General features: G+C 35.7%; 1 long non-coding RNA gene and 1 pseudogene across 2 annotated transcripts; one reads left to right on the forward strand and one right to left on the reverse strand.

The window, feature by feature from the left end:
* Nucleotides 1-52: 52 nt before the first annotated feature.
* Nucleotides 53-3,224, reverse strand: LOC113109482 (protein eva-1 homolog C-like; annotated as a pseudogene).
* An 804-nt stretch (nt 3,225-4,028) lies between these two features.
* On the forward strand, nt 4,029-7,529 carry LOC113110469 (uncharacterized). Of its 2 annotated transcripts, XR_003293152.1 has the most exons (5): nt 4,029-4,301; nt 5,061-5,127; nt 5,216-5,285; nt 5,399-5,502; nt 6,780-7,529. It is a non-coding gene; the product is annotated as an uncharacterized LOC113110469 (long non-coding RNA). The 2 variants fall into 2 exon arrangements; XR_003293151.1 differs by lacking the exon at nt 6,780-7,529 and having other exon boundaries at nt 5,399-5,682.
* The last annotated feature ends 4,785 nt before the right edge of the window (nt 7,530-12,314 follow it).

The following is a 12,314-nucleotide window of genomic DNA, read 5'->3' on the forward strand; positions in this document are numbered from 1 at the left end:
ACAACAGCTACTTTATCAGCTGAACAGAATAATTCTAGAACAGAATAATAACTTTGACCTTCACTTAGGCAGTAAAACACATCAGGCATTGGTTGTTCTATACTATTATGTCCTCCTTTTTTTTTTTTTTACCTGACATTGTCTTTAAAGGTGATGTGTGTTATTTATTAAAGTTAAAATGCATCTTTCAAATCTTTCAAACCTGTCTGTAGACAGTTGTGATACAAAATTTCACACTTCACCTTTAATTTTAGTGTTTTGGTAGCCGAAAACATTCAAAATGCTCACTCCTTATGTTTGAAATTACAGCTACTGCACATTCTGCGTAACAGTTGGTATGTATGAGTGCAGGAAGCATGTGTTTCCATTGAGGTATGCTTTCATCCTGATCTCCTGAATGACAAGCTCTCTACGCTCAATCCTTTCCATCAGCTCTGCTGCCTTTGTGTACGTCACATCTTCCCAGCAACACACCTTCCTGCCAATCTCTGTCAGGTTAGAGCTGTCCATTAGTGACCCTTTCTCATCCTCATCTTCCTCCTCTTCATCATTATCCTGGTTCATTGTCTCCTCCTCTTCCAGATTAGTTGTTCTACTCTTCTTCCTGAATGTTTTACTTGCATTTAGATGTCTTCTGCAGGTTAGCTGTGTTGAAACAGCTATTAGAACAATCAGAAGTCCCACACAAACACTTGATGTGAAGAGCAGTCTCGTCGTTTCTGGATGCTCTGAGAGAAAGAGAAAAGGATTTGTGAGTACATGTAAAGAATAGTTCACACAAAAAGTAAAAGTGCGTACACTTATAGTTAGCTTTGGATTTACTTTGAAACTATATTCATTCTGAAAACTGCTAGTAAATCTCACAAATAATTGCAAAGAAACGGCAAGTAACATTGAACTTAATGAAATGTTTAATTATAAAGACTTATATAGTATTTTCAAGTAAAATGTTTCGTAAAATTATCCTTTGTATAGCATGGGTAAAATAAATAGTGGTTTGAAATTACATGAAAGTGAGCAAATTATAGAACTCTAATTTAATTATATTAATTAAAATATATATATATAAATACTTATATAAAACCATTCCTCCATTTGGGCTGCTTTATGTTGACTGGGCTCATGAAAAAATCCAGGCATGTTTAAGCTTGAGACGTTTACCTGTAATGTAGCCATATGTCATTAGAGACCTGCTCGCAACAAAACTGTTCTCTGGAAACTTTGCTCTTCTGATAACTGGGTGTTCCCCTATAAATAACAAAGAAAAACAGTTTAACAGTTTATTTACCTCAACTGCACAGATGTTCTATACAAAGTGATCTGTATGGTGTACTGTAACCTTTTTTGGTGCTCTGATTAGGAACTGAGGTAGTTTGGAATCTGCTGGAATCAGCCTCCTTGAGTAAACTTTGGAGAACTGAAAAGGCCCAGTACAAAGAGTTAACATCTTCCAATTTCCAGGATCCTTAAGTGCAGGGTCGATGGGTAATCTTTATATTTTTCTGATTAACTGATCCTGCCTTCCAATCAGTAATAAAATCCTGGCATTTAAAGCAATCACAGGAGGTTTTACAAGAAGCCTGGAGGCCTTCAAATGCCAGGCTCTTTCCCTATGTTTGTTTCCAAACAACTTTTGTGTCCTTCGTAATTTATGAGATGGGAAGAAAATGTATATGGGTAAATCAACAATCTGAGATGAGACAAAGGCCACATGTTAGTCTTTTCCCACACTCTCAATCAATGATTTAACATCTCAAAAAGATTAAATGCTGTGAAGATGGTACGCCATACCTGTGACTGTGCTCAGAAAATTCAAGACAAAACACATTCAAACAGATTTTGCTTTGGGAAGATTTTGATGGAATGAGAGCATTTATACTGCATGCATAGAGGACAGTGATATACTTTTTTGTTCCAGGAGGGCAGTTTTTTTTTTAAACGTTCCTTATCCACGGTAAACAAACACCTGTTTTCCATAGCAAATGCTGGATACCACGTCAAGGGCTCCATGAAAAAAACATTCTGTAATATTAAAGAGATTTTTTTTTTTATGTCTCATTATCAAAGTACCAAACTAAAAAAATAAAATGTGGTAAAAATTAAAACAGAATTGTATATTACAATAGATTCAAACATATTCAAATGTGTTTTTTTAAATACATAATTTAACAACACATTGTCCAACTGCAAAGCCTAATTTTATAAAGTAATAAATATAAACCTTACTAAATCCAAAAACGTACCAAATGGTGGAGGTAGTTGTTTCTCTGATGGGCACAAGTCTTTCTCTTCCAGCTGTCTTCCATAAACAGCAGAGTAGATAATCAGCACTTTTGGACACTTGCAGTGCAGCAAAAGTCGATCTCTCTCACATGTTATTCTCTTCTTGTGCTCATCTGTAAGACAAACGTCTTTACTGATTTACAGGAGTAAATTATTGGCGAAGAAATAATCAATTAAAGCTTTAAAGGGGGAAATACTTACTAGGTATACACCTGTATGATACATGGAGGTATTTAGGGGTTCCAGGACAAGGATCTCTGCCAAACACTTGATGATTAACCAGAAACTGGCAATTTCTGTGACCCTAGCATTCAGAGAACACTTTCTAATGGAGAAAGATAATCAAACACCATAGAATGTGTGTTATACAAAAGGCAGGGAAAATGTAGTAGCCTTGTCCTGATTATGAGCCAGAAGTGAGTAAGTTCGGCTGCCAGAGGAGTCATCTTAGGGCTGTTTTCACTATGGGACTATTGAAAAGGTACTAAAACAGCTTTATTAAATTAGTGTTTAGTGCATGTAAAAAATGTTTTTTTTTTGTCTGAAAGCAAAGCACAGACTATTCACCTGCAGCGCTGTGGTAGCAGTACAGCTGTGATTGATTACGCCATTGTCATCTCATTCCTGGCACGATCCCGGGAAGGGTTGAACTCTGTCCATAAAATTCAGACTGAATAGTTAAGGTGGAGTGTCGTGGACACCTGAGGAGCAGGAGATCTCCATCACAGGCTTGAGCTGATTGACTCTTGATGATCCTAAACAGATAATCTAATGAAAAGGTGGAGAGGTTGGATCTATAATAAGTTATTAAAAATGTGTAAATTATTTAAATAAATTATTTGGATGTTTTTATATGATATTTTTAGAGCCATTCAATTTAAATTATTATTGTGAAAAAAGTTAGCCTTATCAAACCATGAAAAAATGTGTCACTGCCCCATACATGTAAATTTATGTATGAAAAAATACTATAATTTCTAAAATACTGTTTAAATTATTTTTCTAATTATTATTAGTGAAAACAGCAACCATAAAATTTGTCTCTCTCACCTGCCAGAGAGTTTCACCCGACTTAAAGTATGTTTTCATACCGCAACTTTGACGTCCCAGTCCTTTCAAGCCAAACTCTAAGAAAGCAATCCCCTCGAAATCGTTTCTCCCTTGATTAAAGAGGAAACAGAGATATGACACACAAAAAACAAACATCTCAAAGTGATGCAACAAGTGCGCAACAAGTCAGTGGTGCCTGAAAGCAGTGACATTCGCACTATTCATTCCATTGCTGATGATTTTAGGGTCCCAAGTGAGACAACAAATGGTACATTTTTTATTAGCACTCAGAAAGTGATTTTTGAGGAGAAAGTTGATGAAAAACCATGGGGAAAACGCATTGCGGCGGAGTTGAGAAGCACTGAAGCTGATCGAAATGTAGTATCATTCATAATATTAATAATCAATAAGATTTAATATAGTCATTTTAGCGAGTTTATCTTCTAATCCAAACCTTTTTGGACTACTACACCTTTATAAAAAAGGTATATAAATATAAATAATATAAATAAAGGTATATAAATAAATACAAAAAAGATAAATATTTCGTTCATAATGTGTGTGACAGTGCTTGGTCATGTTTATAATCTAAAATCGATCCTCACGCGATGAAGTGAAACTCTATTGCAGCAGGGGGCGCTACGCGCTTGTCGTTTAGTCTAAATCACTGCAAAAATACAGAAGTAGAAATGCCCGCCTACGTTTGAAGACGTTGAAAATATATATTGAATTGAGCGATTTTGATGTTCTGTCTGAAATGGCAGGCAAAATTAAAGTTGCCGATTAACGTTACTGTAGCAATAAAACATACTCTGTTTGCGAGAGTGCTGCTGATAGCAGCAGAGTGGAGGAAGATGGAGAAAGCGACGGTCCAGCTGTGTTTATGTGCGCCAAATGCAAGCTACCCGTCGGCGACAGTTTGTCCTGGGCAGGCAGTGACGACCAGCAGAACGAAATCATGCTCAAACGTACAATATTATTATGTTTTTATGGCTCTTGTCGGTAAATTGCTGGTAATAACTTGAAGTCTTGGGATGATATACACTACTATGCAAAAGTTTGAAAGGAATTAATAATTTTATGTACCAAAGACTCAAGGGTGACCGAGAAGACATTTAACGTATAATGCTACCAAAAACGATTTTACGGATTTATCGTTCTTTTAAACTTTCAGGCTAATCAAAGAATCCTGAAAAATGTTTCTACAAAAATATCACGCAGCAAAAACGTTTACAAAACTGACAATAATAAGAACATAATAAACGTTTCTTGATCAGCAAATTAAAGCCAATCAGCAAATTAAAATATTAGAATGATGTCTGAAGAATAATGTAACACTGGAGACTGGAGTAATTCAGCTTTGCCTCCTAGAAATTAATTCTGTTTTAAAAGATTTTATCGTTGAGAAGAGATTGAATTTAAATTGGAAAAAAAAAATTTAATACCTTTACTATTTTTAGTGTATTTTGATAAAGTAAGTGCTTGGTCAATATAACAGACTTTTTCATAAACATGAAATCTTATCGATCTTAAACTTTTGAATGGTAATGTAATGTTTACTTTTATGCATTTCGAAATATTGTGATTTTCTTTGCATGCATTTGTTAGAATAGCGTAACATAACTGTGGGTAAAAACAGTTTAAACAGCTGAAATCAAAATATAGGGATTTGTGCACTGATACCAGTGACTGCAAAACATAAACAATATTTTTAAATGTATTTTCAGGGATATCTGACAATGTTGTCATAGGTAAAGAGCCCTTTGTTTCTGGTACTCGAAAGGAGCTTGGATGGTGAGATATTTTTATTTTTATTTATTTATACGTGTGTTTTTCCACCTAAACATGAAATCAGAGTCTCTGAAAATTTGTCTCCCATCAGAGAAACATATCAAAGCCAAATAATCTTGATTACAAGCTCTTTTCTGCTTTAATGTTGAAAATATTCTAAGGTAAGTAGCCTATTGTGCACAAGCCTGTGCAATGTTCATCGTTAGTCCTTTTTATAATCACAATCACTTTTGTGTATCACACTGACGACAAGGTTGTGTCTTTCTTTCTGTAGTTATGTAGTCGGCATTTCCAGGCCAGCGGGTGCTAGAATTAGACAGAGAAGACAGACCAGTGACCCTGGAGTACCAGGATATTGTGGAACAGCAGTTGACAGAGGTAAAGTAGCCCTTCTAGAGACTGTTTAAATTATTGATCTACGAGCATGATGCAAACCGATGTAAGTCTTTTTCTGTTTAAAAATAAGCTTCTTTTTTTTTTTGCACTACAGACGCATGGATTAATGGCAATATTAAATTTGTAGAAAACATGACAAAAATAATATTTGTTATTAAACTTTATGAGGGACAATTAATTGAACTTAAAAACAAGAACCTGAATTTTTTTTATTGTTTTAATTTGAATTTAAAACTGATTTTTTTTTTGGGGGGGGTCATAAAATAAATCCATTCATTAAAAAAAAAAAAGAAAAAACATGTTCCAGTATGGGTGAGGTACACAGAGAAAAATTAAAGCTGTTGAAAAAAGTTATCTGGGCTTTTTAGTGTTTTTTACACGCACAAGTAAACACCAGATGGCGCTCTCGCGGTGCTGCAAGAGCTCTTTGTTTGGTCACTGAGTCCGGCAAACAATAGACATTAGGATCTGTTCAAGAATTTGATCCAGAAAAGGGTGTTGACAGTTATATCTGTTTGTGATTGTTAATGTTTTAATTTCATATTCCTTGTGTGTGTGTGCTTGTCAAATAAATCAAACAGATCTTCTAAATTACAAGACGATTTCTGTGGATTTGCTGTAGATTAATAATTTTCCAGATATGATGTATTTGTGATTTGTGTTATTGCAAAAATTTTTTTTATTATATATATATATATATATATATATATATATATATATATATATATATATATATATATATATATATATATATAAAATCTGTAGTTGTGATAATAGGACAACGCCTACTAGAGATTGAAAATAACCTCCAGTGCAGTTCTGGGAAATGATATGAGCGCTCTGTTTTATGACTGAGGGTAATAATCCCATGCATCTGTTGTGAATGAGGTTTGTGGACACTCTTTAGTGTAAGATAGTTTTGTCATTCTAAGAGATGTATGAGTACAGTACATAGGTTTTGTGACAATTGTATTGTTCTTTACAAGTTGCTGTACTCTTACTGGATTTCATGTCTCATGTGCGATCCTTGTGTTGTTGTCATATGTGATGCTAGTATTTACAAGATGTATACACGTGTACAGTAAATATAATGGTAAAGCAAAACACATAGCCCCCCCCCCCCCCCCCCGTTTATTTTTGATACTTCATCGGTTGCATCAAAATATCCCTGCCCAACCCTCTGAAAAACTGGCTCAGTAATAAGTGAATGGTGGGAGAAAGAGGGGGCATTTCGGTTCAAGCCATTTTTTTGTTTACAGTTCCTGTCTAATGTGCCTAGCAACACTTTCCACCAGGAGGCGGGAAAGACTAGTACAGACCCTGAAGGCACGCACCCCCAACCCTCAAAGCTGGGGTAGCATAACAACAGCGGCTGATGGAATCCGTGCACCTCGGACCAACCAGAGAGCTGTATCTAAGGGCCATGCTGCCATGGAAACAAAGCACACATGCTGTCGCTAGAGCCTGTTGCCATCGCATCCGTCGTTTCCTTATTTGCCGGCCAGCGAGTCAGCCAACCAGCTTGCGAGGGGGGGGTCTGTCAGTCTGATGACGTCGCGCTTCAGTCGTTCGCAGGGGCGTGGTCTCCACCTCACCAGCAGAGAGTTCTTCATTCTTGTGCCTTTGAACTCCTCCTAGGTTCTGCCTGTAAACCCAGAAGACTTAAAAATAGGGACAAGAGGTAAAACGTGTGTATAGCACATGGCATTATAGCATAATGTTTACTGTTTGTGTCCAGTAGAGGGAAACATCACTCTTCATCCCTCAAAAGGCCAATCATATCTAGTTGTACTAGTTGGTGAGGAGTCATCTCAGTAAAGGCCCGTTTACACCAATAACAATAACTATAAATGATATCTGTATAAGGGTTTACAACAACAGACAATAATTTTGTTCATTTTAAGGGTTTTGCAGACTAATTGTCTGGTCCAGTGGTTTTCAGTCCTAGTCCTGGACCCAGTGCTCTGCACATTTTGTATCTCCTTTAGGGTGTTTTCACAACTAGTTTGTTTGAGCCCTCCAAATGCTCTCGGAGCAGTTCAGCTCCTATGTGTGAACAAACCAAGTGATTTCAGATCCTCCTAAAAGGACCCAAAAGCAAACCGGTTTGTTTAGTTCGTGGCTTGATTTTCTCGGCAATTGTGAAAGCAATATGGACCAAATTAACAGTAGGGCCAAATATTATGTGTATATATATGTATATGATTAAAAATAGGGCCAAATATTATTCGTATATATATGTATATGATTAAAAATAAGTAAATAAACCAACTGTTTATTCTCTAACAATACAAAACAATTATTTTTCCATTTATGTTTTTTTACAGCTAGCTTTGCATTGAATTTATTTAATTCATGAGGAAGGCAAAGAACCGCAGCTGAGATTTACCATTCTTTTAAATCAGACACCACAACATAAATGTTACCTTCAAGTTACTGAGAAATAGTGAATCAGTATCAAAGCTAATATATTAATAAAACTGGCAGTGTTGAACGCAAGTGTCAATGCCTGCGAGTAATTCTGTGTGCGCGCAGCGTGATCTGCCAGTGATGTGTGTGTGTGTGTGTGTCAATGAAAGCAGTGAAATATAGCAGCAATAAAAAAGTTAGTAGCAAATAAAAAATGTAATACTACCTTACCTGAGAAAAAAGGTAATTGAAATAACTTTATACATAATGTTCCCTTTTAATTTTACATTTGATTTAAATGCATTGTTAAAGCTCTGTGAATATTTTGACCTGTGGCATGATCAGGGATTTCCAGCTCTTCCTCACCTCCTTCCATGTTCACTTACTCTTCCAAATTTTCCAAAAGGTAAGACTCCAGCATTCCACTGCTGCTCAGAGAGCTGGGGTCTGAGTCTTTATGAAGTTGCGTTGTGAACAAAAAAGTTTGAGATCACATTAATGCTGAAGAGGACCAAGTAAAGGACCAGGTTCTCTTTTGAGTTCACAGTGTGAACACCAAACGGCTAAAGGTCACTTTCAGCTGGTTCCTGAGCTAGGTTTGGTTCCTTTAAAATGATCTATATGTTAAAAACACCTTTTTAACGTATGATTCAGATCACCAGCCAGTTAAGAGAGAGCTCCATGAACTCAGCTGAGTGTGTCAGAAAAAGGAGACACACAAAATGTGCAGAGCAGTGGGTCCCCAAGAGCAGGATTGAAAACCACTGAACTAGTCTACTTTAATGCTCTGCTTTAATCCTGACGTCGACTAGTCACAGGCCTATTCACCTTATTTTTCAACGCGGACTAAGACGTTTTCTGTAAATGTGTGAGACTTTTGGTTCATTAACCTAGAAGAATAACAAAGTGCAGTAAATGGTTAAACTGTTTGCACTACAAACAAGAGTGTTCATAATTAGGATAATACATAAAAATTGTATGGTAAGACAGACCAGTTTAAAATATAAGCCAGGATAGAAGCCTGATACTGGAAGCCAGACATATTAAACTTACAAATGGCCACGCCCACTCTTATGGGGTAGATAAGAAAAGCAACAGGATAAGAAATCTTTAAGTCAATATTTACGCTCCATTTCCAAACAGTTAAAAGGGCAAATAAAGGCATACTCCGAAAGGGCTCTACAAGATGTGTAAATATACCATCTGGATGCTCAAAACTGAATAGGAGAATGCAGGTTTTAAACAGCTTATTGTATAGATAAGTTAATTGTGAGTGCTGTATTGTAATGCACACACACAGGCTACAGACAGTAGCTCGTATATCGAACACACACAGAATCATTCAGTAGCTCAGAATTGTCAACAATAAAATAACTTAGAAACAGAAAAGTTCTAGCATATATTTCTTAGTAACTACTAATGTAATTGACTCGATTTTCATTACATAAATGTCAGCTTTAAAGGTTCTGAAGTTGTCGGCTCTGTTAGCGCTGTTGTGCTTCAGGTGTCCAATGTTCGAGTCCTGGCTCGCTGACATTTTCGATCCCATCCCCTCTCCCCATTTTACTTCCTGTCTCACTGTCTTATTAAATAAAAGGCAAAAACTCCAAAAATAAATCAAGAGTTTTTCAACCCCTAGTTTATAAGAAGTGCATATTGTTTTGTCATCTGCAACTTTAAAGCTCTTTGAAGCCGGGTTATCCACCTTCTTCATCCCATAAGAGTGGGCACAGCCATATTTTTATAGGTCTAGCTTCTGGTCTCATTACCTCCAGCTATTTTTAGCTGTACAAAACAGCCCATTGATATTGAAAATGGGTGTGTCTTACAATACTATTTTTATGTATTATCTTCATAATGAGGACACTGGTTTGTATTGCAAACAGTTTTACCATTAACTACACATTGTTATTCTTTTCATTATTTCACGATGGCTAATGAACCGGAAATCTCCCCCATAGACTTACTTCTGCATTATTATTTATTGTGTTCAACAAGATAAAGATTACATAAAATATTTGTTGAGATTCGCTCATTGTTTGCTTCAGTGTCCTGTTCTACTGGTTATAACAGGTGCTGAATGGTGAGTGTTTTATGCCTTCCAAATCATTGAATTATTCATTCAACCAATTTATTAAACAACTGCAATGTCTTTTTGTTCTTTATTAAAATGTGGGTGACAGCAAATCTCAAAAAAGGAACAAAATGTCATCTCTTAATGTCTGGTTCATTTTGTTCCCGAACAACATCGGTTCAGTGCCTCGAATCTCAAACCCAGTCATTGAAGAAACATATTCGTTCATGAGCCCAAAAATAAAATGCTCTTTCACAACACTGTTTTCCAACTAAAGCAGTTCAAAAGGGTGAATGATAAATGTAAGAATGAAATGAAAAAAATGAAAAAATTTTTTTTTTTTTTTAAAACATTGATTTGTTCACCAACAAAAAACGACTGAACTGTACATATGTTGCTGTCTTTGTTAATTTATGTATTTGTTCTCCCATAGCCTAATTTCTCCACCTTCTCTGCCAGCCGCTGTCACTTTGATTAATGGATGCTGGCTGCAATCTTAGAGTGCATCTCACTTGAACTGAAGAGCTGATGCGCTGCACTTTCAGTATGATCTTACCCACCCCATCCACCTCCCTCTCAATGTCCAGACATGAACACACGCGCACACAGTTTGTCCTGGAGGACTGGTGGGCTGGTAATCAATAATGTAGACAGTCTGATTAAGTGAAGGGTACTTCTTTGCAAATAGCCCCGTGAGGCAATCGACACAAGGACTGTAGAGACAAACCCTCCAATAGCAGCGGAGCTCAAAACAGGATTTGCCAGTCCATTCTTGCTTATATGCAAATTGAGTGTTGCTTGGAACAGCTGCATTCTCATTTTCCTGTATTCGCCTCAACATTTCATTGGACTTGGCATTTATTGTTGAAAGAATTTTGATATGTTGAACTTTGACACATAAAGAATATGCTTTTTCTTTTTAAATGCTGTATGCAAATATTATTTTACAGGATGACATAATTGTGATCCAGGACCAGTTTGAAACCTGAATGAATAAGCATTGATGGATGGTTTGTTAGGATAGTACAATAAAATAAATAAATAAAAACATTAAAGAAATCCAAATTACCAATTTAGCCCGTACCAATGCATATTACAAATCAAAACTTAAGTTTTGATATACTTAAGAGTAGGAACTTTACAAAATATCTACCGGTACATTGACTGGCAATAATTACAATATAATTTTCCATATATTAAAATTAATTATATAATTTATGTAATGACATTACTATATATATATATATAATTTATATATAATTTATTTTATTTTATTTTTTTTACATTTGTTGTCCAAAACAATACTTTTTATATTGTACTGAAAGTATTTTGTGTTTTAGAAATAAGTTGTCACATGTTTTAAAAGTTCTAAAATTCATAGAATATATTCATTAAGATATTTGTTTGACAAAACAACATTTTTTACATTACATTTAATCAGAGTTTTTTGTTTTATAAACAGATTTAGCTGAAAAGTCTAAAATAGTTGAATTTTTTAATTAATTCCCCTTACCATGTGACGATATTCCACACAAAACTTTAAACTGTCCTTACAGAAACTGACTTTCAAAAATAAACTCACCCTGAAAACGTGGCAACTATACCAGTGAAGATTGTCTTTTGTTTTTGTTTTGTTTTCAGACACAAAGAAAATATTCCTGAGCTGAAAAAAAAAACGCCTTTGAAAATAGGATTAGTCTCAATCAGGATCTGAACCTAAACAGATTGAGAGATTAAGAAGTCTAAATGCAGCAAGAGGGCCTTTATTTGACTTAGACTCTAATGATGGTCTTAGCCATGTAACGACAGTAAACACTGATTTGGGCACCTTGTCCAAAGGGTTGGGGATTTTAACTTGCGACATTGCCACATTAACATGCCCTGCTAGTCCAATGGAGAGGATATCCGTGATTTCTTTATCCTTCCTTTTGCTCAGGTTATGATGTCAGCAGGTTAACTCGACATTTGTGGAGCCCGTCTATTCTTGTGTTAGGCTTAGACAGCTGAGTAGAAAATATTCAAGAGTAGAAGAGATTCATATTTCCATTTGATATCATCACTTTACCACAGAACTCTCACAGTTCTTTTTAAGGGCTTGATGGATGTTCTTGAATCAGTCAGAGCTAAAACTTTAAGGTAAAATGGATTGTGGGCAGTAAAATGTTTGGTGTAAATGTTGTTCTACATATCACAGCCAATATATCTTCAGCTCTTGTTGTTGTTGGGATTTTTTTTTATTTAATTTTTTTATCAGAGCTTGTTTTCGCCTCTTGATCGGATTTTCGATGAGTGCCATCCTTTGTAAACAAAG

Source organism: Carassius auratus, chromosome 10 (assembly GCF_003368295.1).
Source record: "Carassius auratus strain Wakin chromosome 10, ASM336829v1, whole genome shotgun sequence".
Classification (NCBI taxonomy): domain Eukaryota; kingdom Metazoa; phylum Chordata; class Actinopteri; order Cypriniformes; family Cyprinidae; genus Carassius; species Carassius auratus.